General features: G+C 40.9%; 1 pseudogene; it reads left to right on the top strand.

Annotated features, from left to right (window-relative positions):
* Nucleotides 1-2,274, top strand: LOC114206207 (ADP-ribosylation factor-like protein 1 pseudogene; annotated as a pseudogene).
* The last annotated feature ends 5,247 nt before the right edge of the window (nucleotides 2,275-7,521 follow it).

The raw sequence follows: 7,521 nt of genomic DNA, 5'->3' as shown, positions 1-7,521 counted from the left end.
ATGAGGATAATGATATGCATTTCCCTTGGGTTGTTACAGGGATTAAATGAATTGACACATGTAAAGTGCTAATATCTCTTGGCACATACTAAATGTTCTCTAAGTTCTACCTATTCCTGTAAAAATGCATGAATCTTTTTCATCAGGATATCAATTTTTGGGTTTCCTGCGCAGCTACATCAATAATCTTACATTTAGTTGCGAGTGACTTTTAGATTAAAGTTTCTACGTGATACCGAAGGACAGAAAAAGCCAATTTGGAAACAAGTCAAACTAATTGCCAATTCAGTGAAAATATCACTCATTATTTGATGTTCTGAGGAACAAAAGCAGCAACGCTTTTTTTTTCCTTAAAGATTTATCCATTTATTTGAGAGAGAGAGAGAGAGAGAGAACACAAGCAGGAGGGGCAGAGGGAGAGGGAGAGAGAATTCTAAGCAGACTCCATGCTGATTGCAGAGCCCTGTATAGGGCTCGATCTAAGGACCCTGAGATCAGGACGCTGAGATCATGACCCCAGCTGAAACTGAGTCCTGTGATCAACCGACTGTGCCACTCAGGTGCCCTGCAGCAGTACTTTTTATAACACAGCTTTTTAAGTCTTTCTGCTGGTTGCATAATTATGACAAAGGCAAACTTCAATTTATTAAGAAGAAAAAGGAAGGAAAACCGATGGGGAAGTCAAGAATTTTTCAGTGTGGTTCCATATACCATACTCTCTCTGAGTAATGCAGAGAGTCTTGGAGCAAAATATGGAGTGGTCACAATGATAGGAGTTAACCATGGGTTTTTTTCCGCAGGGGTGCCCAAGAGTCCCTGTGCATCTTAGACAAATCAACTATCCTATAATTCAGTTTTTCCTGTTGTAATTGGTGAATTAAAGTTTTTTACTTAACCACTGCCTGAGGAGGTCTCAGAGCACTTGTGTACGGGGCATCTTCTAAGTGGTTTTGATATATAGAATGGAAACATGGGGCTGGCTGGAGCTTTATCTTTATTTTTTTTAGAATGTTCCATATAATAGTAATTTCGTATTATTAAATGTGTATATTTTCAAAAGATAGTTACAGTTTCAATAACAACTCTTCTTTATACTCTAGAAAATTGGAAAATATAGAAAAGCATTAAGAATAAAATAGAAATCACTGTAACCCTACCATATTATATACATTGGTGCATTCATCTCCAGTAAAAGGTTGCTTTATTTGTTTATTTATGCATTTATTTAATTTTTTATTATTTATTTAAAGATTTTATTTATTTGACAGAGAGAGACACAGCAAGAGTGGGGACACAAGCAGGGGGAGTGGGAGAGGGAGAAGCAGGCTTCCCGCCGAGCAGGGAGCCCGATGCGGGGCTCGATCCCAGCACCCCGGGATCACGACCTGAGCCGAAGGCAGACGCTTAACGACTGAGCCACCCAGGAGCCCCTTCGCATTTATTTAATTTTAAAGGTTGTTGTTTTAAAGTGTTCATGTGGCTGGATGATTTCTGAAGATACAGGATAAAATGAAAATTTGGTTATTCATGTCAGCCCCTAGAGTGGAATTATGTGGTACTTGATGCTACTTATTTTATCCTAAATTAAAAAAAAATATTTTGAGCCGAAATAAAGGTAGAATTGGTTGATCTGAAAGAATATTCTGAGACTTGTAAGTCAAAATAAGGCTGTATTAGCCGTTCTGACATGGAAGGTGCTGGCATACCTGACTTCCCAGGAAACCACGCCAGAGCTGGAGCTGGAGCCAGACGCAGAGGTGGAACCAGCGCCGGAGCGGGATTACATGGAGCAGAAAACACTACAATTTTGTATAGATTACAGGTTGGAGACGTCGTTGCTACTATACCTCCTATTGGATTTAAAGCTGACACGGTAACATACGAGAGCCTTAATTCCAAGTCTGGGATTTAGGAGGACAGGCAAGTATCAGACCATACTGGGGATGTTATTACTCAAACACAGATGCAATCATTTCTGAGTAGGTAGTTGTTGGAGACCGGACTCGCATTTCCAAATGAGAATTAGTTACCATATTGGAGGAAGAAGAGCTGAGAAAAGCCATTTTAATGGTGTTTGCAAGTAAACAGGACACGGAATAGGCCATGACTCTCTCAGAGATGGCAAGTTTACTTGGGTTACTTGTATGGAAGGACCGAAAACGGCAACTATTCAAAACTTCAGCAACCAGAGGCATTGGCCTTGATGAGGCAATGGAAGTGTTAGTTGGAACATTAAAGAGCAATCATTCAATCACTTCTGCACCCCTGAAATGAAGACTATATCACATTTCCCTTTGGAAATGTGTTAAGTGTGCTTCATGCTACTAAATGTTAAAAGAGTGTGATTGTTGACATATACTGAACTGACTGCAGTATTTGTAATAAATACAGAGAGTAAGTATTTGATTGCAAGGGTAACTCACCATGATTGAAACACCTGAATGTCTGTTCAGTGTAATGTAAAATCCTTCCGTGCTTTCTTGTGTTATGTATTCTATTTGTATGGAATTCTTATTCAAATAGAGTCCCATTCAAGAATGTACTCTTACTGAGGGGAAAAAAACCCTATTTTTGAATTAGTAGTTGCAGCTTGTTTGTATAAACACTAATAACTATCTTAACTCAGAAAAAAATAAGGCTTTATTATCAAACAGTTTAAATAATAATGTGAAGATGAGTTGTAATTATGCGTAAAAAAACCATGATTGTGTTACTTTTGGTCAGGCAGTTTCCTGCTTGGGGTGGCACTTCTAGAGTTGGTGATCTTTGAGGACTGACAGCTCTGTGATAAAATAAAGACGTGAAGCTTGAAGATGGGTCTAGGAGTTCAGCCTTGGGGGAATGTCTAACCCACCTTGTGGTATAACCCAACCTTTTTTACAAAAGATAAGATGTGTGTCTCTCATGAATGGATGGCAATGTCAGAATTGGATGCCCAAGTGGCAATAGCAGTGAAGTCACACTTATCATCTAAAGCCACACCTGCCCTCGTGCTTGACTAATTCTCAATAACCTCTTCTCTCGAGCAAACATATAATTTTAATATAATGTAATATATTTATATATATTATATAATTTATAATATAAATTTAATATAAACATAATTGTGCTTAAGGTTAGATTTATGAAAAATAATTCACTTCATGTCTTTTTCCCATAGGCTAAAACTCTTCTGGGGGTCTATAGAGGAGCTTAACAACTAAGATTTCAAACAAGGCAAGAAGGTATCAAACTTCCTCCTTTGGGGCAGTCTGTGATGAGGTTGATTATGCCAGCTGGTAGTTATAACTTCTGCTTGCTTTCCCAGAGCAAGCCAAACCCTTTATTTATCACAATCATAACAGACCAGCCTATCCATTATGTTTCTAGGATGTCTTAAGAGTTCAGGGCCACTGTGCTTTTCACAGCACACTTCATGTCTGTAATTTGTGATGTCTGAGATACTCTCATAGGCAAATAAATTACAGTGTCAAGTTAATGGCTTGTACCTGAGCTCCGAGAATGAACTGGAAGGTCAGTGCAACAGGTGTGGGCTATCGTTGCATTCAATAGGTTATGCTTCCATACACAGTGCCTCAACATTGGAACATAAATTTCTGAATACTGGACATGATAAAGGACAACTTATAACTTTTTGTTTGTTGAAGGTGAGAAATAGACCATGAATACATTTTCTCTACAAGTGCCCCTAATTCTTCCAATCATTCTGACACATAGAAGGAAGGAAGAGAGGATGCTAGAGACAATCAGCAAAGGAGGGCATGGTCTTCTGTCCTGGTTGACTTCTCTGTGTGTCTTTAGCCTACTTTTCTATTTACTGGATGAACTGCAGACAGAGTCCTAGGAACTATCTGGTAGCAAGTTCAAAGCAGAGTATTAACTCTGTGAGGCATACATGATAATACCTGGTTTAATACCCAGCTGACAAAGAGGCAGGTTCTGACTCAGGAGCAATTGATGATGGGGCTGAAGAACTGGGTCTACTGACCTCCAGACCACTGGACTTTCCAGTATGTTGTCCCATCTTTCTGGGATTTAAGCAGGACTGGATTTATTTTCCAATTCAGCTATTGGATTCTTTGGCTCTGTGACTTATTTCCGGCACTTTCTTATATTTTTTCTCTGTTGGAGTTCTCACTGTGTTCATTCTTCTCCTGAGTTCAGTGAGCATTTTTATGACCATTACTTTTGAACTTTTTTTCCTAATCAGGTAAATTATTTATCTCTATTAATTAAGGTTTTTCCCCGAGGCTTTATATTATTCTTTCATTTGGAATATACCCCTCTGTTATTTTTTCATTTTTCTTGACTGTCTGTGTTGGTTTCTTGCATTAAACAGCCATCTCTCAGTTTTAAAGCAGTGGCCTTGTATAGGACATGAACCTCATCGATTCACCCTGACCCAGCTCCAGGTTGTCTCTCAAACATTTGTGATTGTCTAAGCAGCCTATTATATCTTTAATATACCTGCAACCCTGTAGTGGAAGGTGTGCCAAGCCCAGTCTGTGTCCCAAAGGGAAGGATGACATTCAGCACGTAGATTCAGAATGTTTGGAATCCAGACCCTCAGGTAGCAGCTTTTGAAGTATGAATATATATATATAGTCCTGTGGGACCACAAGTGTCAACCCAGGGCCAGGTGATCTGGAGGTCCCCTGGATGGCAGTGGCAAAAACTGGGGCCCCAGAGGAGTGTATAAATTCCCATCTCAGAGATACAAGCAAGCTATAGGGAAGCAGAGGGAGAGCACAAAGTTGGTGTCCACTAGGCTTCATTCCCTAGAGTATCTCTGTAGCCCCCTATAAGTGTGCCAGACCTGAAACCTGCCCCGAAGGCTGAAGCTTTTGGACAAGCACATAGGCCTCTTTCATAGAGACTGGCGGTGTGTTCAGTCTGCTGTCTGTGCAGTGCCCTGGGGGTGGAGCCTGCCAAGAACTCTCTCTGGTTGTTACAGTCCCATGGGACCCAGGAACACGCGTCTACCCTCGTCCGCTGGCATTCAGAGCCAGATGATCAGGGGGCATCTCCTAGGCAGCAGCCACAAAAACCAAGGCACTAGACATAACATCTGGGGCACCACATGAGTGCAAAACCTTCCCTCTGGCAGATACCAGTGCTCTGGAGCTTGGCCAGGGGAGAGTGCAAAGATAGTGCCCACCCTCCGAGTATTCTGGAAAGGTTAATTAGGGTAATTAAAAAGGGCTAATTAAGCCCCACTGTCCCCTAACCCAAGTGATTAAGGGGGTGTCCCTGGGCAGCAAATACCAGGGGACCAAATGCAGTTAAAAGCTCCCTTCTGGGAGAAACTTTTGCTCTAGAGTGCAGCAGAAGGAGAAGACAAAGATGGATGGCTCTCGCTGAAGGCAGTAAGGCAAAGGGACCGCGTGAGGACGGGGCCAGCCCATGAAAAAGAAAAAGGGAAAAAGAAAAAAAAAAGTAGATGACACCTGTCAGCTGGAACCAGGCCGAGGGGGAGGTACAGAGAGCACCTGAAAGAAAAAGGAAAAAAAAAGATGGTGCCTGCCAGCTAGCAGCCTCTAGATGTGTGCTCAATTAGATGCCTGCCCCTCAGGTGGGTGCTTTAAAATTAGCAAATGAGCCTTATTCACAGTCTTCTGGGTGCCTCTCAGCTGCGTCAACGCCTGGTCCTGGGGCAGGTGAATCCTAGGGCATCAGTCCTTTCAGAGCCGATTTCTCCGATGGTGGACATGAGCCCTATTGGTTTGCAAAGCTACATGTTTTGGGGCCTCACGTCTCAGGTGCAGGTTTTAAAAGCTGGGGTGTCTGAGGTGGAGTTTAAATCCTCCGCTTTTCAGGGAGAGGCTCTGGGTTTTGAGTTCCCCTACTGACCGTAGGCTGCCGCAGTGGTGTGGTTTATGAAGAAGTTGTGTCCTAGACTCTCCTCCCTGCTTCTATGCGGACCTTGTGTTGTTTGCTGGATGCTTAGGAGTTGCTCAGACACTTCATAGTTTTTTTCAAAGGAAGTTTTTCGATATGTGGCTATAGATGTGGTGTATCTGTTGGGAGGGTGAGTTCTGGATCTTCCTACTGTTGCCATCTGGAACCAGAGCCTGCAGGGTCATAAGAGTGGATTGAAAACAAGCATAAGTTGTTATTTTATATTTCTCTGCACAGTCTTTTCACATACCTTGAACTGCAAAAGAAATCCACCGTTTTGAATGTTTCTCACAGGGTAATCGAAGGAACTAGATAAGTTTGAAAGTCCAAAGGTTATGATTTATACAGATATCTTATTGAGAGAATTATTTCATATTGAGTTAAAGAAATCTAGGAAGTTACAGGGTCTGTCTCTAATCTTTTGAGATTGATTTTATAGGAGATATTATATCTGAACATTTTTGAATCATTTTCAGAGGGAGAAGCTTAGAGGTGGGGAGGGTAAGTTTGGTTCCTATTTTGTTTGCTTTTTATTACTACTGTAATAGCATATAAGCTTGTATTCATGGACATTCACATGTATATCTTTGTGGAAAACAGATTTTTGTATTTCCTTGAAAATTTAGTCTATAGAGCAAATAAAAACAATACTGGTTTTCTGAAGGGCTTCATAAATCAATTCTTTTGTGTCCTATGGCACAATACTTTGCTATTAAAGAAGTCTGTGAACCGCAGTGGTCCTTAATTTGCTTCATTAAAACACACACGGAAACACATATTTTATTCCTCAGTATGTCAAAGAAATATGTCCGCAATATAATCTTTTAAATTTTTAATTAAGTTTATTTTAATTCTAGTATAGTTAACATACAGTGTACAATAGAGTGATTCAACAATTCCCTACATTGCTCAGTACTCATGGTGATAAGTATACTCTTTAATCCCCATCACCTATTTCACCCATCTTACCGCTCGCCTCTGCTCTGGTACACAAAATAACCTTTAGAATGAAGCCAGCTTCCTGAGCTCTGCCGCTCTGGCAAATCACTTCTGGATAGAGAGGAAACCCGTGACAAGATGTCTCTCCCTCAATTCATTTAATGAACTGATTCATTAGTGGGGAGGGGTGGCGGCAGCAATAATGGCTCAGGTGTCAAGAAGAGGAGAGAAGAAAAAGAAAAACAGCTACTAATCTCCTGAGCAGTTTGCTTTGCAGGAAAAATTAACGGCTTTGTAAGTTTTACGGTCCTGTCTGCACAGTCAGGATCCTGCTGTTCTCGGTGTTCACCTAGATTTGCACGCTCATGGTTCAGTTGAGCTATGTGATTTTGTCATTCACAGCAAACATGCAAAAGATTCCCATCCTTCTGGTGAAATAGTTTTGGTATTTAGATTCATAAGGTATATAGACAATAACTTTTGAAAATGCTGCCTAGTTAACGTGTTGATTGGGGAGCCGAAAGGCAGAACTGTCTACAAAGGACTCAAATGCCAAATTATGGAAGGTGCTGAGTGTCAGCTCAGCAGTCTTCTGGTAAGTCCTTTTCATTCATTTCTCTGTGCACGTGATATATTTGTTTTTCATTTGTTAAGAACTTGGTGCAAAACTTGGAGAGCAATTAT

The sequence above is a fragment of the Eumetopias jubatus genome, unplaced genomic scaffold, assembly GCF_037043125.1.
Source record: "Eumetopias jubatus isolate StellerSeaLion01/CBP00866 unplaced genomic scaffold, mEumJub1_p1.0 scaffold_2, whole genome shotgun sequence".
Lineage (NCBI taxonomy): Eukaryota > Metazoa > Chordata > Mammalia > Carnivora > Otariidae > Eumetopias > Eumetopias jubatus.
The sequence above is the reverse complement of the archived record's forward strand: the minus strand, read 5'-3'. Positions and strand labels throughout refer to the sequence as shown.